The sequence below is a fragment of the Carcharodon carcharias genome, chromosome 16, assembly GCF_017639515.1.
Source record: "Carcharodon carcharias isolate sCarCar2 chromosome 16, sCarCar2.pri, whole genome shotgun sequence".
Lineage (NCBI taxonomy): Eukaryota > Metazoa > Chordata > Chondrichthyes > Lamniformes > Lamnidae > Carcharodon > Carcharodon carcharias.
In genome coordinates this window covers 84,005,838-84,029,236 of record NC_054482.1, presented here as the reverse complement: position 1 = coordinate 84,029,236, position 23,399 = coordinate 84,005,838, and the positions used below count along the sequence as shown (strand labels likewise).

At 41.2% G+C, this 23,399-nt stretch overlaps 1 protein-coding gene and 1 long non-coding RNA gene across 8 annotated transcripts in view; one reads left to right on the top strand and one right to left on the bottom strand.

The window, feature by feature from the left end:
* The window catches only part of slc6a9 (solute carrier family 6 member 9), a 232,694-nt gene that overhangs the window by 83,870 nt on the left and 125,425 nt on the right, over window positions 1-23,399 (bottom strand). The window lies entirely within an intron of this gene.
* Window positions 5,887-21,993, top strand: LOC121289061. The gene is made up of 2 exons (XR_005945486.1): window positions 5,887-6,025; window positions 18,706-21,993. It is a non-coding gene; the product is annotated as an uncharacterized LOC121289061 (long non-coding RNA).

Sequence of the window (23,399 nt, the reverse complement as noted above, 5' to 3'; positions counted from 1 at the left end):
ATGAGTCCGGTGAGCCTTCTTTGAGTAGCTTCTAACGCAATTATATCCTTTTTCAAATAAGGAGTGTTTTGGTTCTCTAGAAAGACCAGGGAACCTGGCATTTCCTAGTGTCCCTTTTCTGAAATCCCCAGTTTCTTTCTTCTACTTCCCTACAGGGTTGCCGTCTCTGAGAACTGTTGCAAAAAAAATCATCAAATAGCAAAGCTCACCTCTTCATCCCCCCAGCGCTCAACAAAATTCAGAATGAGATTTCAAAGTGCACCTCACTTGAGCGCCAGCAGAGGAGATAGAAGACTATTTTAGCACAGACACTTGTCGCCCGCTGTGAATTGGCCAACACTCAACTTATATTGTTGACACAGCTGAAAAGCCAAGTTCAAGCTACACTCCTGGGAACAGACTAACAATTGAAGGCTGCCAGCTTCATGGGGTGCAAAAGAGGGCACAGTCAATCTGTAACAATCTCTCCAACTCACAATGGCATTAAAGCTAATGGTTTGATTTTTAAAAAATGCATGGACTACTATTGTTACAAATACGTTATTTATATTATTGTCCATACTGTATGGTCTGTGGAATGTCACAGCGCAAGTACATTATCTTATGAATTTGATCAGTGACAAAAAGCAGTTGAAATATCTGCAGAGGACCTTGAATGTATCTGCATAACTTGGAAGAGCATCTGGGATATAGTCAAGACAGAGGAGCGGGTGACATTTATTGGTAGGATAAATATATATGTCTGCACTTATTCACAAGTGGCATTTCTGTAGTACATGATAGTAGAATGCAGTCTACGCCTGAGGTTCTACATTGGTCAATGCATTGATTTTAGCTATGGCACTGTAGGGAGAGGCAGTGCAGAGGCTTGGTATTTCCGCATGAGGGACAGCAAGTCACCCCATCACAAAGTTGATTTTGTGCGCCTTCAGCAGCCATTTTATAAGTGGACATGTGACAGCAGTTATCCAAACCCTCTCTTGGGCAGTGCAGGCGAAGATACTGGAAAATGGGCACAAGAATAAAAGCAATTCCACAATGCAGCACATGAGATTTCGACAGTTCAGTCAGAGTTCATGGTAGGTGAATGATCCATTGAGAAGCTACTGCCCTTAGAGGTCATCAAAAGAACAATCTATTTGCTAACTACCAGGCATAAGTTATTTTCCCATTTTGGTCAAACTGAAAAACAAAGTGTTTCACTTGCCTGCTAATTACATCATCATGTTTATCTCTAAGCCTCAGTCTCTCAATGTCCCTTTGTTTGCTTTTTGCTCCATCTGGTCTCTTGCACCATCTCCAGTTATTCTTTTGGACACTGCTTAGTCTCTCATCTCTTCTGAAAGAGGCATTTTATTCTCTTATTTCAGATTCATTTCCTCTGCTTTATGGTCTTAAGTTTTTCACAAGGATTTTTTTTTTAAACAGCAAACAGGTTTAGATGTTTGAGGAGTTGATCTAAACGAGATGTTTAAAATATTGGGTGAGGTCCTGTCATCGGGGTGTTTCTCGGGTGGCCAATATGCCTAGGTGAGAGGCGGGGCTTCCCGTGCGATATTTCCAGGAGGTGGCAATTAAGAGCTGACAGGCTTGACAAGATGGCTAATTGAGGGCAGAGGGCGGGTCCTCCATGTTGCTGGCCCAATGAGAGAGCCGGAAGCTCTGGAACCTTAGCAGCATCACTGATAGAAGTGGCTGCTGCTAAGGCAGCAAAGAGAACACAAGGGTGCCTCCTTTTTGAGGTGCCCTTGAAAGGGTGAGCATTAAGCACATTCTTACATGGGCTAAGCATGCAGGGCCCGGAGAACAGATGGGAAACCCCTCCAGGGGCAGCTTTGCGGCTGAGGGGGTGTCATTTGCTGCTGGCGGATCCTTCCCTATGCCGTTGAGCCTGGGAAGCCACTGGGACGTCATCTCCATGCAGTTGGCTGCCTCCATATGCTGCATGGGAGGTGGGCGCTCTGCCCAGTGGCATGGGAAAACCACCATAATTTGGCCATTAACCACTCAAGCTGGCTGTCCACCTCGCTTTGGTGGGCAGTTGAGCCACTGCCGTTCCCACCATTAGGAAACTTCCCTGACACAGGACTGTATTAGAGATCTCCCTTGACATGGCTCTCCATCCAATCATTTTACTACACCCCACTACCCACACCCCATTCCGACACCTCCCTGTTCCCACCACCCATGCGCTGGGAGGAATCCAGAACTAGAAGGCATCATCTTAAAATTAGAGGTAGGCCGATTGGGAGTGAAATTAGGGTGCATTTTTTTCACACAAAGAGTAGTAGAAATCTGGAACTCTCTTACACAAAAGGCTATCAGTCAACTGACATTTTCAAGACTGAGATCAATACATTTTTGCTAAGAAAAGATATCAAGGATCAAGGGAACAAAAATGGGAAAATAGAGTTCAGATACAGATCAGCCATGATTTAACTGAATAGCAAAGCAAGCTCCAGGAGTTGAATAACCTACTCTTAAACCTAAGAATCTCTCGTTCAGCTATGTAAATCAAGATGATTGAAAAGTTTACTGAGAGTTGTCAGATTGTCAAGAAATTCTTGAAACAACAGTAACTTCACAAAAAGATCCTGATTCAGAGGTATTTCACAATGGATTGGAAGGTTAAAGAGTTCAGTTCAGGTTTCCATGTATTGAATGTTCCACCCCAAGAGAAGGCAGCAGATAGTACAGGCAAGCTGCTATCTTGTCAGGCACATGGGAATATCAGAGGGCTGTATCACTCCTGCCCACTTCTACAGGCTTGGCCAGATAATGGTACTGATAGAGACCATGGAACAGTTTCCCAGGCTATCATCTGTTTGGGGGATGGGACAAGTGGCAGAGAAAATTAAGAAGAGCAGAGAAATGAATGTGGAGATGAAAAGTAAAACAGTCAGTTAATTTCCCCTTAAAATTCTTTTGAAAGCTGTACCCGATGCACATCTTTCAATGTAGCACACAAATATATCCCATGGCTTCATGCCACTTACACTGCCAATTTGAATTCACTGCACTTGGCCTCAAAGCCAGTTGAAAACCGCATTCCGAACACAGCTTGTAAATGAGATCATGAACCACAGTTGACAAACACACACAGCTCTAGCTATTTCATTCTCACAAATTTCTGATTATTAAAGAGGAATTCCAACTGTTCACTATCAAGGCGCTGTATGCAATTGTTAAAATCATTAATATTTTGCTGGTTGTTTATTCTATCTTAAAGACCATTTCTTTAAGTTGCAAGAGCTCTTTCAATTGTGATTATAGTTTGGGTATGCCAGAATGTAGTTAGTATGGAACTGCAGGAACCAATACTTCTTGAAAGCTAAAATTATAAAGATATTTAAAAATTAGTCCTAATTCCAGGAAATGCTAAGCATTGGTTAACATTCCAACAACTTCAGCAATTAAAGATGCCTTAGATAAGTTACAATATAGGTTGAATCAGCTCTGTGGAATAAAGCTCGACTCTAAGCATCTTTATGGTTCCCAGTAGAATGTATGCATTACAGTAGTTCATTCAATCCAGCAAGTTTGCTGTCATACTGGTCCTTTTCAGGATTCAGTCTAGCCACTAAAATAATTATTTCTATATCCCAAACCCAGTTCCTTTGCCTTGAATCTGAAATTCATTCTAGATGATCCATCACTGTTTTAGCTGAGTTAGTATTAATTGCACTTAGATGGCAGTCTATTCCCTGGATCACAATTCTAAATGTAAAGAAGATCCAAATCTAAGTTTGTGGTTTCTTTGGCTTTAAACAGTTCATAAATTTTAACAATTTATCTCTATACATCCCCCTCACATATACCCTTCATTATTTTAAAAGCTTGAACCATATTCTTCCTTAGTCTCTTTCTAGTGAAAAAAGGTTTAGGGACTAATGGCATAAAGCCTGCAATGACCTATGTCCTCCTCTCCATCATTTCCCTCACTTCCACTGGGATGAATTTCTGCATGCAGGTTGAGAGTGCCCACAGTTATTTGTTGAAAAGTGAATTATTCTCATGCAGCAACATGGCAGATTGTGGATAGTTAGCAGCTTCACTTACTTCCTGCAGTAAGGTGAAGTAATTTATCAGTGATCAGGTGCAATAATCGCAATTTTGCATCTTACAAAACCTGAAACCAGCCTTGTCAACCTTTAAGACAGCAGGTATGAGATGAGAATGATGTGATGGAAAAACTGCAACCTAAAGTTATAAAGGTAGCTTTACTGTAGTGAAATCAATCTTATCAGATTAGGGATAGAGTTGAGGGGTCACTGTGAAAGTGTTAGCATTTGAGCTGGGATCATCCGCACATCAGAAAGGTGGGAGGAAATGGCAACAACGGAACACAATCTTAATTTTAATATCAAGAAGAACAAATAAAGAAAAACGTGTTCCGGTTAGGCAGACCGTTGATGGGAAGCCGTGGAAACTAAGAGTTTCTTTCTGGATCATAAAACTCAGAATCTGGTGGTGCTAAGGGAAGCTGACATGGAATTATCCACCATGTTACACCCTCCTGTGTTTATTACAACTTAGCCACTATGAGGCAAATGCCTGTTACGATAATTGAACAACATGCAATTACCTCTGAATAATTGCTTCATATATGCCCATTATCAAATACCTACATATGATCAATATTTTGGACAATAAATTTGATTTAATCTCATCCTTATTGACACTCAGCTCCACTTCACAAATGAATCTGTACCTTGGGCTATTGCAGCACAAACCATCGGAATCCACATACCTAACTGCCACAGCTACACCAAGCTCCAGCACAAAACACAGTCTACCAAACTACAAGCTAATCAATCACCAATCTTTGAATACTCTCTGAATGTAGAAGATGGAACCCTTCCAGTGGTTGAGGGTGCCAAACTAAACCTGAGGTCCAAACAGATACATTAGCAAGGATTGTGCCATAATTTGCTGGATCTACTTTTTTTCCCCCTAAACTAGATGCTTCCAATAGATCCTGAAAGTTATCAAAACAAGTTATATATCACCAGCCTGGTAATGAATCAAACATTGCAAAGCAAAGCAGCCAATTGAGACTAAATACTGGCTTCAATTGTTCAACAAACACAAGCAGTTCAACTTTGGAACAGAAAGTTATCGAGAATGTATCAGAATGGAGAAATAAGAAAATCTAAAAGTCTCATTTTGCTTATGCTATATGATTTTGCCTCAGAATTATGGTGTTAACTTGCACACAAGCATAAATGTTTCTCAGAAATTCCTCAGTCCTCTACTTTAGCAGAGGTGTTCAAAATAATTGGGCTAACACCTACACTGATATAGTGAAGAGAGAAATTTCAATATTGTGTGTATATGAGCAAGTAATCCACAACATAATTTGAAAGGCACTGATACCACAGCAGATGCTCAAAATCTGAGGGATAAACAGAAAATTCTGGAAATGCTCAGCAGGTCTGGAAGCATCTGGAGAAAGAGAAACGAAGTTAATGTTCCAGGTTAATGAACGCTTGCCAAAACTGGGGATACTTAGAGATGTAACAATTTTTAGGCAAGATGGGGAAAAGGGGGAAATGGGAGGAAAGATCTAAAGGGAAGTTCTGTAATAGGAGAGATTAGATGACAAAAGAGATGCTAGTGAAAAGCAAAAAGGGGTGATAATGGAATAAGAAACAAAGATGTATCTGGAGGAACTGTAAATGGGAACAGAATCGTCAGCAATGGTTGCTGTCCGAAAACAGAAAAGCGAAATGGGGGCAGAGGTAATGATCTGAAATTGTTGAACTCAATGTTAAGGCCAGAAGGTTGCAAAGCGTCTAGTCAAAAGATAAGCAGCTGTTCCTCGAGCTTACACTGAACATCACTGGAACAGCGTAGGAGGCCAAGGACAGGAAGGTTGGAGTTGGAGTGGAGAATTAAAACCACAGACAACCAGAAGCTCAGGGTCACATTTGCAGATTGAATCGAGGCTCCTTAAAGCAGTTATCCAATCTGTCTTGGTCTCCCCAATGTAGAAGAGAGCAACAGATCGTGAGCAACAAATACGGTATGCAAAATTGAGAAGAGTTAAAGTAAATTACAGATTCACCTGGAATAAATGTTTGGGGTCTTGGGCAGTGAGTGAGAACAGTGCAGTTAAAAGGGCAGATATTGTATCTCCTGTGCTTGAATGGAAAGGTGCTGGGGGGGTGGGGGAGAGTTGTTGGGGTGAATGAGAGTGGACCAGGGTATTATGGAGGGAACAGTCCTTTCAGAATGCTGAAAGTGGAGAGAAAATGTGTTTGGTGGCAGAATCAGGTTGGAGGTGGCAGTAATGGTGGAGGATGATCCACTGAATACGGAGGCTGGTGGGGTGGAAGGTCAGGGCAAAGGGAATCCTATCATTGTTCTGTGAGGAAAGGGAAGAGGTGAGTGCAGAAGTGTGGGAAACAGAATAGGCATGGTTAAGGGGTAAATCCTTAGTTGAGGAAGAGGCAGAGATTATAGACATTATTAGAAGCATTGTTATGGAAGGCTGCATCTTAAGAACAGATGCGACAAAGACAAAAAAACCAAGAGAATAGAACCGACACATAATAAGAATCAGGCTGTGAGAGAGCGCAGGAAAGGTAGCTTTGGGAGTCAGTGGGCTTTTGTGAATATTGGTTGATAGTTTATCCTCAGAAATATTGACAGGGAAGGAAGGAACTAGAAGAGCAGAACTTCTTCAAGGTGGGCATTCCTGGAAGAGAGGTGGCAGTGAATTAAGTGCAAAAATAAAAGCAAAATACTGCGGATGCTGGAGCTTTGAAATAAAAACAGAGAGTGCTGGAAAAACAGAGCAGATCTGGCCGCAATTGTGGAAACAAAACCAGATTTAATGGCTGGAATTTTCTGGCCTTATTTGTGTTGGGTGTCTTTGTAGACAGGGGGAGACAATATGGCAAGAGGGCCAAAAATTGGTTTTATGCCGCCATGAAACCAGTTTGCGATTGTCCGCTCCACCTGTCAATAGCAGGTCCCGTTCCCTGCTGCTGCATGTCAGGAACCTAATTTCAATACTTTAACATCTCATAGCTCCGTGTGCCAGATTCATCCCCCTACGCTGGATCACCCGGGCATTTCGGCGTTATTATACCCCGACATGTTTCACAATTGTACATAAGCAACGTGCACCTGGCGAGCTGCACGTCACTCGGGACTTACAAGGTTTGTTTACCTACCTTGTTTCGGGCAGGACTCGCAGTACTGGGAATAGCCTCCTGCCTCAGTACAGCCCTTGTCCTGCAGCCTCTTGCTTTGCCTGAGGCCACTTCTCCCCCTTCCCCTAACAAGTGCTAGCCCTGTAGCTGTTGAAAAGCCACCCCTGCCTTATGACTGGTCTGGTAGTTAGAGACTTTCTCGTGCGCCCTCCTTAAAGTGACGTGGTGCTGCTTGCGAAGCCTGGTGCTGATAACCCCAAGTGCTGCCTGAAACAAGGTAGGCAAACAAACTTCAAAGCCCTGAGGGAAGTGCAGCTCACCAGGTGCATGTCACTTATGTAGAGTTGTGAAACACATAGGTTATGACAGATGATTCAGCATGGGATGATGATCCTGATGGGCAGGGCTTATAATGAGATGCTAAAGTATTGAAGTTGGGTTCCTGATGTGTGGCAGCGGGAAACGCAGCCCGCCATTGATGGGTGGAGCAGACGATCGTAAACTCCGTCTCACCATATTGTCCCCTCCCCCACCCGTCATGATGCCCGATGCCAACAGGGCCAAAAATTTCCGGCCGATGGATCTATCAGAATTGTTCTTTTTGTGGATGTTGGGAAGCAGGTAGAAGTTGGCTGTTCAGGGTTGCTTTATGGGAAAAGGAGCAGGGTGAGAGATTAGGAACGCAGTTAAATGAACGGAGAAAGGGAAGGACTGGAATGAGCAATGACAAAATTGAGTGGTGGAGACGTGGTGGAAATGGGAGGACAGTTTATGGCGGACAATTTGTGTGACTCCAGCTTCTGTGACAGCTTAGTGCTTGGATTGATTTGTTGAAAATCAGTGGTTCAATTAGCTGGGAAAACAAAGATATCAAAGAATCCCTGTGGCAAGTGGATTCATGTTTGAGGTCGTTCAGGAGCAATCAGAGCAAAGGTATTTTAAGGTGTGGGTTTCTGTAAGAAATTGGTTTAAGAGGCATGGAAGCCCAAGTGAGTTAGTGAGGCTGAGAAGAGTGCACCAAATCAGATAAACTTGCTGAGGACGATGCCAGTAAGTAGTGGTATAGCCGTTATGGAGCAATGAAATCACAAAGTTATAATAAGTCATTAACTAAACTCCGAACTTTATCTGTAATTGCTGCCCAGCAAATTTATTAGTAACATATGAGCTGATCGGGTGGAAATAAATATGCATGTGGGCCAATCAGTTGCACAAGATGTAACTTGAATGAATTTGCTTATAATTAAAATGTGTAAGGAACATATGAAATAGAAAGCATGGTACAAATGCACAAACATGCCACGAAAATATAATATTAGTGTAACCGGCAAATCTCCAGTGGGATTGCTGACAGTGTCAGCCTTGGCACTGTCACAAGCTGAGCCACAAATTTGTGGGATCTAAGCCTAACTCCAGTGACTTGAACACATCATCCAGGCTGACACCACAATACTGTACCTTGAGTGTACTACTGGAAGGGGTATCAAACTAACCTATCTCCTGAGGTGGATACAAAAGATCGCATGGCACTATTTGAAGAAGAGCAAGGGAGCTCTACCGATATCCTGGCCAATGTTTATTCCTTAATCAATAACTAAAAACAGGCAACCTTGTTATTTATTCCATTGTCTTTAATGGTGCCTGTCACAAATTAACTGCTGTGCTTCATACATTACTACATTTAAAAAATGCTTTCATGTTAATGGTGGGGAGATTTTGCGAAGGCAATGGCTTTGAATGTCAAGGCCAGGTGGTGAGACTCTTTCTCGCTGGAGATGGTCATTGCCTGGCATGAATGTTATTTTCCACTTATTAGTCCAAGCCTGAATGTGGTCCAGGTCTTGCTACATATGTAAGTGGACTGCTTCACTGTCTGAGGAGTCACTCTGCAATCATCAACAGACATAATCATTTCTGACCTTATGGAGGAAGATCATTGATGAACGATCTGAAGATGGTTGGCCCTAGGACACCACCCTGAGGAACTGCTGATGATTTGGCTTCCAACAACCACAACCATCTTCCTTTGTGCTGGGCATGACTCCAACCAGTGGAGAGTTTTCCCTCCTATTCCCATTGACTCCAGTTTTGCTAGGGGTCCTTGATGCCACATTCGTTCAAATGCTGCCTTGATGTCAAGGGCAGTCACTTGCACCTCACCTCCTAAGTTCAGCTTATTTGTCTATGTTTGGGCCAAAGCTGTAATATATAAAAGAGCTGGTTATTGGTGAATAAGTGCCACTTGATTCACTGTAGGCAACACCTTCCATCATTTTTTCTGATGGTTGAGAGTAGACTAATGGGTTGGTATTTGCCAGGTTGGATTTATTGCACATTTGGTGGACAGGCCATACCAAGGCAATTTTCCACCTTTTTGGATAGATGCTAGTGATATAGGTGCACAGGATTACATAGGATTACATAGGGCTGAATTTTATGCTGATTGGGCGCAGCCAACCCGATCAGGCATTAAATCATGCAAGATGACGTTGGCAAGCGTCCTGCTGTCATCCCTCGCTCATGCAATATTTTGTTCGGCGGGCGCACGCAGAAGTCGGAAGCATGCCTGCCAATAATTAAGAGGGCAATTAAACCCATTAACGGTGCAATTGTCTGTCATTTAACATGGCCTGTCCAATCTTATGGTTGGCGGATGGGCAAATCAGCCAGGCAACCTTTACATTTTTCATCAAACCTTATCCAAAGGCGGGATGAGGTTTCTGTTATTAAATAAAATAAAAATAGAAATCTGTGAACAGCATTTTTATAATCTATATGTTCTGGTGCCTGATTGTGATGCTTGGACATTTTTGTCCTGATTTTAAAAACTTTATTTACTGGATCTCGGGTCCTCAGCTCCCTGAGACAGCTCTCTGCCTTCAGGGAGCTTTCCGTCAGTGCATGCCCGTGTTGACGTCATTGCCCGCCCTCCTCCCTGGCAGCGCTGAGCTTTTCAGTGCACTCTTCATGCTGGCTGGCCGTTAATTGGCCAGCCAGCGTGAAATCGCGGTTGGGGGCCGATCGCGGTTGGCGGTCCATTTCCCAACTGTTCCCAGGCCTGCTGATCGTGCTTGCCCGCCAAGCTGGAAATTCAGGCATAGGATATATGGCATAGAAACAGACCATTCAGCCCAACCAGTCCAAGCTGGCGTTGTGCCCCATTTGTGCCTCCTCCCATCTTTCCTCACCTGAATCTATCACTGTAACTCTCTGTCCTCTTATCCTTCATGTGCTTTTCTACCTTCCCCTTAAATGCATCTATACTTACCTGCTTGGGATAATGAGTTCTACATTCTCACCATTCTTTAAGTAAAGAAGTTTCTTCTGAATTCCCTATTGGACTTCTTGGCGACTATCATACATTGATGGCCTCTAGTTATGCTCTTTCTCACAAGAAGAAGAAACATTCTCTCTGTATCCACTCTGTCAAAACCTTTCAGAATCTTAAAGACCTCTATTAGGTCACCTCTCAACCTTCATTTTTCAAGAGAAATGAGATGCAGTCTGTCAAGTCTTCCCTGATACGTACATGCATGCATTTCTAACATTATCCTTGCAGATCTTTTCTGCACCCTCTTTCATGCCTTTATATCCTTTATATAAAAACCAGAACTGCAAGAAGTACTTTAAGTGTGGTTTAACCAAGGCTCAATGCAGGTTTAGCATAACTTCCCTACTTTTCAATTCCATGGAAGTCACTGGAAAAGTTTGGCCAAAGATGTACCTAGGTCTGAAGCACAGGTCTTCAGTAATACAGCCAGGATGTTGTCAGGGTCCAAAGCCTTTGCTGGATCCAGTGCCTTCAGCCATTTCTTGATATCAGGTGGTGTGAATTTAATTGACTGAATAATGGCTTCTGTGATGTCGGGGATCTTAAGAAAAAGCTGAAATGGATCATCAACCGGGCACTTCAGGTTGAAGACGCTTGCAAATGTTTCAGCCTGATCTTTTGCATTGATGTGCTAATCTCTGCCATTATTGATGATGAAGAAGCACACGAAACCTCCTCGTCCCATTAGTTGCTTAATTGTCCACCACCAATCATGACTGGATGTGGTAGGACTGCAGAGCTTTGGTCAAATCTGTTGGCAGTGGATTACTTATCTCTGGCTATAGCATTCGATGTCCGCAGTTTAGCATGCATGCAGTCCTCTGTTGTAGCTTCACTTGGTTGACGTCTATTTTTAGAAACACCTGGTGCTACATCCTGTATGGTTTTCTACACTCCTCATGGAGCAAGTGTTGGTAATTTACCCTGATTAATAACCACTAAACATGCCAGAAAAAATATGCTTGGCATTAAAGATAAGTATACACAAGAGGGATTCCTATGATTCCCCGTGCTTCTTACCATTTCTGGCAAAATAAAAGTAATGTAAAAGCACACTGTTGTCCCAATTTACATCCAGGATTTGAATCTGCCCAAGCAGAAAGGATAGACTTCTGTTATGAGGATAGAGTAGAACAAGGCTTGTGCATTCAGGTCTAAGTGAATTTTTAACAGCATGATAAGTCTTAATTAATGTTAAGCAATCTCTCTGACACTGAAAATTTTACAATTATGGAGTCTCATTCCTCAGAATGAACTCATAATTGGAGATTTATAAAGATTTTTTTTTACTTTTTCTTTCTATCTCTCTTTCATAATCCTGCCTTTACTTCCGTATCTATATTTTAATGTATACTTCCTGGTTTAGACTGTATGTGTCTCAGTGAGAACTCTTAAATCTGATTGGTTGAAGAAGACATGCAGTTGCTGACTCTTTTTGCCCAAGCAGCAGATCCCCTGTAGAGGGCTCTGTGCTGGAAACTCTCTCTAAGGACTGTAGGTTGCAACTCAAAAACCCATGAAAGATCTATGGGCAGCTGAAAGCATGGTGAATTGGTACATGCTGTTCCTTCACCACCGACCTCAAAATCTGAACCAGAATTTAATAGACTGGGCGGTCTGGTTTCTTATTAGAAAGTCAAAAGAAAATGAGACTTTGGAGGAGGTAATTAAGTACCCTTAACAAATGCCCCTGATTTCTGTGATGTTCTGGTAACGCTAAACAATTAGACAATTAAATTAAATTAAACAATAAGCATACTATTTTATCTTCCTCTCCTTCTGATTCACTCCTGTTATGTAATATATATATATAAATATATATATATATATATATATATAAAGTTAAACATTAGTTCCTCTCTTTGCAGCATATCCTAATGAGTTATTCCATACATAACACAATTGTAAATTTTACTTCTTGTGTTGGAAAATAGTTTTTATATCAAGTTTGCTCGAGATCCAAGTCAAAATCCTAAACTCTCAGAAATGTATGAATTTTGGAAGATCTAGTCTAAGATATTATTATAAAGGGGCATCCAACTTACTTCTTGATTTACTCTGAAAGAGCAGCCTTTGGTAGTCATGTAGACATGGGCATCTGTCAAGTGCCAAGAACAGCTTCGTTCTCTCCCGCCCCACCAAAAATAAAAATGAAATGTCATTTTGCATTTGTTCATACTGTCAGAGGTTGGCATCAAGCATGCTGTGCACTTAACCAGAACATTTAATTAGCACACAGGGCTGCCGCGATCTGACAGCCGGCAATATCTGTACATAACTAGGAGGCAGCACAATCTGCTTCCTGCACGTGGCTGCATTATTTTGTTCTTGTGAAGGGAAAAGGATATCAGCCTGGACTGTTTACTAGATATAGCAAAACATCAATATACTTGGTGTCAATGGTAAGTATGCACAAGAAGAACTCCTCTGCCTCCCTGTGTTCATCACCATTTCCAGCAAAATAAAGAATGTAAAAAGCAGGCTGTTGTTCCACTTTTGATCCAGGATTTGAATCTAGCCCAAGCAGAGAAAAAAGGCTTTTGTTATGGGGATTGGATGGAATAGTGGATTACAATACAGCTTTTTCCAATCTAGGATCTGGGTTTGAATCCAGTCCAAACTGAAGGGATCAAACTTTCCACCCTCACAGCTGTTAAAGGTCCCGTATTTTTGGCAGTATTAATCTAGTGTCTAGTGGGCATGATGAACAAAGCTGTAAAACTGCTCATAAAGTGGCACTAATTCTCATTAAATTGGCAGTCTCATTCAGAAAGACCATAAGGATAGTGGTGTGGATTTGGAAATGTCACGACGGATGCTAATATGTTGTTGACATTGATAAACATTATTTGGGCAAAGTAAGCTATAATTTATTTGACCTGGGAGTGATTGATGTCGACAATGGGTTAAAAAAAATCACTAAAGTGCCTCATACCCTGGCAATGACGTCCCTCCATCTCCACCCATTAGAAGAGAATACTCAAAGCCTCCTATTTCCAAATGTTGGTCCTCATGGATCCAACTTAATATTGCAAAGTGGGAAGTCTCAATTAATTTCCCATGAGACTCAAAACATTAGATTAAATCTCATCATTGTAATCCCTCTCTCACTTGCTTCATATGTGGAATACTCTACATCATAATTGGGCTTTTCACTGCAACCACTTTTGCTGCAACATTTCTATTTGTTTTCCTGTTTATTGTCTTTCATCCAGCTGAATGCAAACACATCACATCTACACAACACTTGCGTTGTATGAAAATTGGAAATGTTTTGATTTCAGGTTCCAAAGTGCTTATACAATATTTTTTCTCCCTCCGCCTTATCACTGCTGCTCCTTTGTCTCTTTTCACTCTCTTCTGTTTCTGCAATTACCTCTTGCTGTTCTTTGCTTGATGTTTTTTGTACCACTTTGCTTTTGGTATTTGGTTTGTACTATTTTCTTTGCTTTGCTTTTCTTCCCTCCCTTACCCACTCAGTTTCTTTCTCCCCTTTCACATGTTCTTGTTCTTTATCCCCTAATCAATTTATTGTTATTCATTCATGGGGTGCGGGTGTTGCTGGCTGGGCCAGCATTTATTGCCCACCCTAGTTGCCCTTGAGAAGGTGGTGCTGAGCTGCCTTTTTGAACTGCTGCAGTCCATGTGGCATAGGTACACCCACAGTGCTGTTAGGAAGGGAGTTCCAGGTTTTTGACCCAGCAACAGTGAAGGAATGGCAATATAGTTCCAAGTCAGGATGCTGTGTGGCTTGGAAGGGAACTTGCAAGTGGTCATGTTCTGATGCACCTACAGTCCTTGTCCTTCTAGGTGGTACAGGTCGCAGGTTTGGAAGGTGCTGTCGGATGAACCTTGGTGAGTTGCTGCAGTGCATCTTGTAAATGGTACACACTATTACCATGTGTCGGAGGTGGAAGGAATGAATATTTAAGGTGGTGGCTGGGATGCCAATCAAGCGGGTTGCTTTGCCCAGGTTGGTGTCAAGCTTTGAGTGTTGACAGAGCTGCACTCATCCAGAAGAGTGGAGGGTGTTCCATCACACTCCTGATTTGTGCCTTATAGATGGTGGACAGGCTTTGGGGAGTCAGGAGGTGAGTTACTTGTTGCAGAATTCCCAACTTCTGACCTGCTCTTGCAGCCAAAGTATTTAAATAGCCGGTCCAGCTCAATTTCTAGTCAATGGTAACCCCCAGGATGTTGATAGTGGGGGGATTCAGCAATGGTAATGCCATTGAATGTTAAAGGGAGATGGTTGGATTCTCTCTCATTGGAGATGATTATTTTCCAGCACTTGTTTGGCATGAATGTTACTTGCCACTTTTTAGCCCAAGCCTGAATGTTGTCCAGATTTTGCTGCATATGGACATGAACTGCTTCACTTTCTGAGAAGTAGAGAAAAATACTGAACATTGTGCAGTCATCAGCTTCTGACCTTACGATGGCTGGAAGGTCATTGACAAAGCAGCTGAAGATGGTTAGGCCAAAGACAATACCCTGAGGAACTCCTGCAGTGATGTCCTGGGATTGAGATGATTTGATGAATGGAAGAAGAGACCTGTAAGCAGCTCAAGAAGTTACATTCAACTCAAAACATTAATTCTGTTTCACTCTCCAAACCTTCTCCGTATTTCCAGCACTTTCGCTTTTACTTCAAGTTTTGTAGTAGGTTTGGAGAATCTGAAAGAAGTCTGTGGGTTAACTGTTGTGCAATTTTCTCTGGTCAATAAAGGCTTTCAATGAGAAATCCTGATTTTTTTTTCCAAGAGACAATCAAAATTATAAGGTTGGTTGGTGTGCCTGCTTCCTGACCCCATAGTGGCCTGGCTGCTTTTTCTACTTTTTAATTAAAATTTTTTAAAAGTGGTTGAGAAGGCAACTTCAAGCTGAAGCACCTTTTCAGTTACTTAGTTTTTCCGTAGCTGGGTGCACTCCTGATGCTGGGGACCTCTGAGTGGCCTGTTAGCTTTGAGAGCCTGCCTGCTGCCCTTCATTATATGGGAAACTTGTCTCTATGCCAATTCAGGGCCCCAGTCAAAATTCCGCATCAGTGACTGTTTCAAACCAGGGCTGGGTTTGGGATCCGAAAACAGCCCAGGCTTCTGTTTATTGTCCCTGAGGTGAAAATTCAGCCCTGTAGCTCTGAACTTGCTATACCTCCTTCCTGGTTTTTTAATGATCCATAAAAATCCTAACTGTGAATTTTGTGCTCTTTCTAGTGGTCCACTAACAAACTAATACACTGATTTTCATGTTCAGAGGAAAAGTTGGACAGTTTGCTGGGCAGCAAAGTATCCAGTTCCTTTTGCCGCAAAAATTTGCATTGCTGGGCAACGAGTATAAAAATACCAGGTAGACACCAAGATGACAGACATAACACCCTGTCTCTAGAAGTACCTTTGGTCGACAACCCTTCCTCCCTAAATCTCTCTAACTCTCTATAACCGCTTCCTCTAAGATGTTCCTATTCTCTCTTTCTCTGCTTCAGCATCCAGTTTTGTTTGTCTGATTGCACCTTTGAAGTGCTTTGGGATATTTTCCTATGATGAAAGGTAAAAATACAAATTACAAGTTGTTGTTGAAAGACATCAGAAAGATGTATTTCTCAGCTGAAACAATGTTATCTATATCAACACATTGGAAGAAAATCTATTCCTTTTTAATTCTCTAAAAATGGACAATGCCATAACTGAAACACTACCTGCTTTGTTCTACGCACACTCCTAACCCATTGTCCCCATGCACACTCTTCTTTCCTGTACCTCAGGTACAGTCAGCACTCACTACCCTCACCAAGTATGTGCCCAATTTTAATTCACGTGACACCCATTCACTTACACAATGTCAAAATTGGGTTTTATACTCTTCCGTTACCTCACCAACATCGTGGAGCACCTTCACTACATGGGTGGCAGGGCGGATCCCCAAACCGTTGTAGAGTCCGCCTGTTTCTTATTCCACTTCAATCAATAGGATGAAATTTGGGTGATCCTAAAAGTGGTATGACCACAGAACTCAACCAGCTCTGAAAATGCTGATGAAAGCTGATATATGAGCTAAGTCCTCATTCCTAAGAAACAAAGTGCTTTCTTGTGAGGCTCCAATCCCAATTGCAGAGTCACATGGTTGAATATGGGTCATTGATAGGTCATGTGACACGATAGGGGCAATTCTACATTCCCTCTATGTGTGCCTAGTGAGGCTGCATGTGAGATTTGGAACTTGCAGTATTAGCCTTTTAAATGTTTAAAGTACAGTATGTGAATGGAGAATATAATACAGTTTAGTATTGCAATTAAAACCTCCATAGACACAGGTAGATTGGAAGAGATTTGTGTCATTTCCTATAATTATATTTGAGCTTCAAATCAGTCTCTTCTCTAGCAACTTGCCAGATTTCAACACCAGACACCAAGTCCCTGTTTAACATTGTATCATTTAACATTGTTTCACTTTAACATCAGTCAGTTAAAGGGGCCTGTATTTGGCGCCACAAGATTCATTTTAAAGTCATTTCCCGCTGGTCTGACACCATTTTGAACTGGCCTCTCATGCTCCCTGACTTGTGGCCTCTCTCGGTTCCTGACCCTCTTACTTTGTGGCCTCTCCTGGTCCCTGATCCTTTGGCTTGTGGCCTCTCCCGGTCCCTGACTCTCAACTTGCGATCTCTCCCACTCCCCAATTCCCACACTCACTGCTTCCCACTCCTGAATCTGCATTTCCATTTACGATCCAGATCCAATCTGAAGCCAGAGCTCTGGGGTAGTGAATGCGCAGGACCCAAGGGTGCAGGAGTGTTGGCACTGTTATAATCTATAAGTTTTTTAAAATGACTGTTGAAACTGCTCCTCCTGCCTCTTGTTGTTCATCTCTGGAGCCCTCGCTCAAAGCGAGGATTTAGGAGTGGGAAGTAGTGAGTGGGAATGTCAGGAAGCAGGAGGGAATCGGTGAGACGATGAGTCAGGGAGCGGGACAGGCTACAAATCAGAGGGTCAGTGAGTGGGAAAGACCACAAGTCAGAGGGTCAGCAAGAGGAAGGACCCACAGGGAGCAGGGGGGGGGGGGGGTGTCAGAGCAGGATGTGTGGTGAGCAGAAGATTTGGGAAACAGGATTGGTAGCGAGCACGAGGTACCGTAAGTTACCATATTTCTTTTATATTTTTAAATCTGTTTTATTTTAGAAGTTACTGCATTTACAAGGATTTAGCAATGCAAAATATTTCAACTTACAGGGTATAATGTTTCAATGTTTTTTTTCTGATTAGGAAGATCCTACAGAACCTAACTACAGCTTTTACATTGGTTTTATTGGGAAAATATGATTTGTTTAAAGTTGTTTCACTTAAAGTCACAATTTTTAGGAACGCAATCACAACTTTAAGTGAAAACTTACCGTGCACATTAGGGATTACCCACATCAACTCCTTCCTTCAGGTGTATTTTCGCTCTTTTAGCCAGTTGTGGTGTTCATTGAGCAGCTGACTGTGGAATGCAGCCCAGAGCATGCAACCACACACACAGTGAAATTTATTTTGAAATTCCTCATGCACTTTTAAACTTTTGACCATGTGTGGCAGGGTGGGGAGATTGAATTTGTAGGCGTTTCATAACCATCCTTGCACCTGCTATTATATCATACTAACAATAATGGATACTTTGTATTGTTTACATGGTTATAATCTAACTGAAGTATTGGATGGCTATCATAAACAATGTAGGAAGCAATAAAAATAAAATCTTATTGAGTCCTATAGATAATGTCACTTAAATTCCGAAATGAGATTATTTTCATGGCAATCACTCATCCACTTTAAATATATACATATAGCAGTGTTATTTAAAATAGATTTACAATCCTTTGTGCTGCTGGCTGCAGAAATTGTTACATTTTAGCCACCGCATTGTAATGGACATTAAGGGAATCAAGGGTCTTGAGGATAGGTTAGGAAAGTGGAGTGTTATTGAATTGTGCATTCAATGTAAAAAAAAACATAATTGAGATATGATGATGTCTACTCTGAAGCATTACTGATTGTGGATGCAATGCAATTACTGCAAATGTAGCTGGGTTAATTACAGGTAGGACAGGTACAGACTAAATGTGCTGCAATTTTAGTCCTCTTTCAATTGCTTTCTCATCAGTACTTCACTGTGAATAAACAGTATAGTTTATCTGCATTTCACTAAGGTTCATTTTAATATCTTGCTTGTTTTCAGTGGAAGCTTTCTCTAGGCACCTGAAAGTGTTTACTGGCCTGGACTTTGCAGTGAGTGGTGGAGCAACGACACTTGCCACTAACCTCAAAGAAAGCCTCGTTGAAAGATCTAGTGATCTCTATAGCAAGAACTTTCTCTCTTCTCACCATGCAGCTGATTGCAATGTTCTTCAATGAAGATTCCCAGCATGGAGCTGCAGTGATACCATCAAACTGTACATGCAGCCAATCACACTAAAAAATTTTCACAGATAGCCAACCAGAAAATGAAAAGCTGGAAGAATGAATCACCTTTAAACTTGCATAGGACAAAAAAAAGATTGGGATATATATATGGGGTTAAGGTAGAAGTTGTGTTATGATCTTGAAGAGATCAGTAACTATTAAAAGGAATTCAAACTCCCAGTTATTAACTAAAATAATTACGTCACAGGGTTTCAGGTTTTAAACAAAAACTTTGACTGTCCGAGTTAAACGAGGCAAGTACTACTAACTTAACAATACATTTTGTAATTAGTTATTCTTTAAGTCCGAACATCGCAATAGGACATTTCCTGTTCTATTTTTATTTCCACCCAAGTATTCCCTATACTTTAGGGTGTGCCATAGCTCTCAGAAATTCACTCTTCAGTGTTCCTGCTATTCTCCGAGGTATGAGATTTCTTGGGGTCCCTCCACCAGCACCTGGCTTGGCGACCCTCCATCTCTCCTTAAGCACCTTATAATTGTGGACATCCCAGCTCAAACATGGGTCTCACTACTCTTGCTCAATGACTTCAAAATCAGAAACACCTTTGGTTACTGATAGCCCTTTGCTAGAGGTCTCAGCTGCTTCCAAGCACCAACTGCTGGCAGCATTCTCTCCCTGCCTGTTTCCAAGCAGTTCCACTATTTCTCTGAGAAATCACAGAGCTAAGGCCAAATCAAAAGGGCATCTCCCTGCAACTATCCCCATAGCAACTTGGAACACCTGGGATGTCCCAGATAGAGATTCAAACTAATTATTTCCAATTCCCAAGCTTTCCCTTTGTTTTAGGAAACCCTATGAATAATTTAAATCCCTCATGAAGACACTGTAGACATGTTATCTCCACCAGAAAACACTGAAAGGGGCCACCTATTGTTTAATGTTTTCCTACTTCCAACTCTGACCTTATTAAATAATGACAGGCCATCCTTTGAATTGCAATTACTTTAGGTGTGTTTACCAGCCTCTTACAGTTTTAAAAAATTTATCTTACATTTAAAAGTTTCATTCCCCAAACTAAAAGTTATACTCCTAAAACAAATGAACCATTAAATTAGACAAGAGTTGAAATATCATCAAAAAGGTTTATAAAAAATTATTTTAAAAATTTAGTTTAAAAAATCCTAGTAATTTATCACAATTTACATCCTCCATAAATATAAAATACATTTTTCAGGGCCAGATTTGTTGTCCAGCAATAGTTGGTACAGCTCACTTTGAACAATGTGTAACTTTTTATGAGGGTTCTAACAGATATGAGAGTGGAAAAGGTGGAGCAGGTTCAAAAGGTAGAATGGTCTACTCCTCCTAGCTTCAATGTTTCTATGATACTCTACAATTGAGTTTGCAACCTGGTTTCCTGTCACTCCCGCAACATCAACAGTGGTTGACTGGCAAATGTACCCTCACAGGTATTGTGCCACCTTGGAAGTGTTAGCAAACAGACAGACTAAATTTAGCTTAGGTGTTTTTTAAAATTTTCATATGTTGCCTCAGAATTCATGTGTCAAGTCTGACATTTCATTTGTTCTTGTTTTAAGGAAACTAGGTGGAGTTTTTAATAGTGCCTTTAGTACAAAAAGTAACAAGGCTATATAGGTCAGATATAATTATCAAAACTATGCAATAGAAAAATTAAATAACTCAAAGTAATGGATCAAGCCATGTGTGCTCTGTGGAGCCCTACAGCAATGAATCCCTGTTTTAAATTTTTATTCTATTAATGGACACAAACTGTGACTTGGGTCTAGTATATAAGGGCTTATTTTAAAAATATGTGCTACCAGGAGTCAGTCTTGTCTGTCGGTCAAGTATCGATAGTGGGGACATGGCTCAGATTTGGACAGGACCGGAAACCGTAATATTTTTGATCATAGCATTTTCATAAATATGGAGACAAAGAAGCAGAGTGAGTTGGCAATGTTAATGAAGGATTATATCACAGCAGAAGATTGTTGTAGCGGTTTGTGTTAAGAGGGAAAGAGAAATGGTACAATCCTTGGTGTGCATTAAAGAAGTAGCATGATTTTTTGAGGTAACTGTAGTCAAGGAATAGGAGGTGAACTAGGTGCTCGAATAGTGATGTCAAGTATCTCCAGGAGGCAGGAGCTGCCTGCCTGGTGCCAGCAGCAAAAACAGGCAGCATCCATGATGGGGTCTGCTGCTGACTTGTTGATTAGGGCAGGCAGCATTTAATCGAAAGAAAGTGGCTATGCTATCAAAATAAAAGTCATGCGCACATGCCAGAGCAAAAATCTCCATGCACAAATACTATTTATCCAATATACAAACTTTCATGTCTCCTCATTTTGAAAGTGACAGCTGTGCACTAACGTGCACCAGACTGTTCTGGTTTGCCAGAATCCCATTAGAAAATTGCAGCCCCCATTTCCCTGACCTTTTAACAAGCTCCTAAAGGAGTTTAGTGGGTCGTTAATTGGAGGCAAGCTGATTCCCCATTCCCGAATACTATGCAATGAGAGTTGAGAAAAAGGCATCATCATTTATTTATGACATAATACAAAAAGGCAGTTTCTTAAACCAAGCTTGTGAAGTACTCTAAGGTTAAATTCTGCTATATGTTGGCCTTTTCAGTCAGAATCAAAACCCATAGAGACTCGCTTAAACTGCATCAATTGATTTTATTAATAGGTTAACAACCTTCTTATACAATGTTGTGATTAATTGAAGCTGACCGCAGCTAAGACTAGAGCTTCAGCAAATTGGTTGTTATCTTTATTCATAAGCTTGGAACAAATGCATCAAGACAGTGATTTTATCTCCTAAACAAAGTGGTGCAGCATTTGAAAAGACTGGGAATAAGTAATAAACCTCAGGTCCTATGTTTCTGAAAAAAACTGACCAGCAGAAAAGGGACTTTTCATCAATGATACAAAGTTATCCAACTGCACATCAGAAATGAGAGTATGTATTGTATCTGCCAAAGAGGTTTAGCAATTCAGTTTGAAATATATTGCATAATATTGATTCATATGGTGCCCAACCCTGATGCAATCAAATTGAGTAAAAGTTCAAAAATTATTCTAGCGTCTCACCTTTTTTTCTGCATTTACTAATTGAGGAGACAAGCAGCAGGTATACTCCAAAGTTTCTGACAAAGCTCTTTAAACCATGAGAAAAAACAACCACTGATGTTCCCCTCCTTCAACCTCTGCCTTTAGCAATAAGGGGCAGCATTTTGGCCGCACAGCATGTGTAATTGCATGGAGCCCCAAGCGAGTCCAGGCTGTCACCAGCCGAGCAGGCAATGCAGTCAATCTATACTGGCAGAGCTCTCAGCCAAGTGTACTTTGTCTCTGCATGACTGGTGTGTATGGATCTTTCCCATTATCATCATTAGGGTTGTACAACCCATGCAATTACAAATTGAACCTTTGCATAAGGGCTTACAAAATGACTGCCACCCCTCCTATTCAAGTGCAACATTGGATTTGCAAATTTCACCAAGTCATTGCCCAATAGTTCAGTTGCTTTATGTTCCCAACTTCAGAAAAGATCTGATAAAAGGTAATTGACCTGAACTGTTAACCCTGCTTCTCTCTCCGCAGATGCTGCCAGACCTGCTGAGTATTTCCAGTAGTTTCTGTTTTTATTTTGGATTTCCAGCATCTGCAGGGTTTTCCTTTTGCTCAGTAAGAACTATTTGGCACAATGGAATTCGATGACCTACAAACCTAGCCTGCTACAATAACACAATCTCATCAGGTTATCACAAAATACGCAAAAGCTCTAACAAGATTCTGAGAGATGCAAAACATTAGCAAATACCAGATTTTCGTGCACCCAGTCAGGGCTGATGCAAATATTTGCACTGAACGAAAGTGACCTTGAGATCGGAATGATGAAACTGCAACTTTTGCACCAGACAGTAAAAACTTCATTACACCCAAAGACATGAAATAAGGAGGATGGGGACTGCAGGCTGATTCTCTGAAACTCCTGCAACTCCAAACCCTAAAGTATAGTGATTTGTGAAATGAGATAGGCAGCCTTGTATAGTTTTAAAGGAAAGTGTATTTCCAAACAATGAGTCCTTTTGACATAAAATTTATTTTGGAGACTGACTGCTAAAAGATGCCAATGTTTGACAGTATGTAATAATAACTGACTTGATGTGAAATTAGAACAGCTTTTATTTTATAATGTGTCTGATTGTCAGTCACTCATTACGTCACAGTCCTTAATCCTTGAGTGCAGATGCCATCATATATGAACTATATGCAGAGATCTGGTTATTGTTGGTTGCTATGACATCCACCACACATAAAGACAATGGAATAAATCTTTACAAACTCTGCAGTAATGTATCATTAAAAACGAACCGACATATTAGCTGGAACCTAACGGCTGATAAGCTGCTTTGCCTTGTCTGTAATTTTATCAGCAGATTCAAATTTCCCAAACTCTATGGTGACTGATAGACAGCT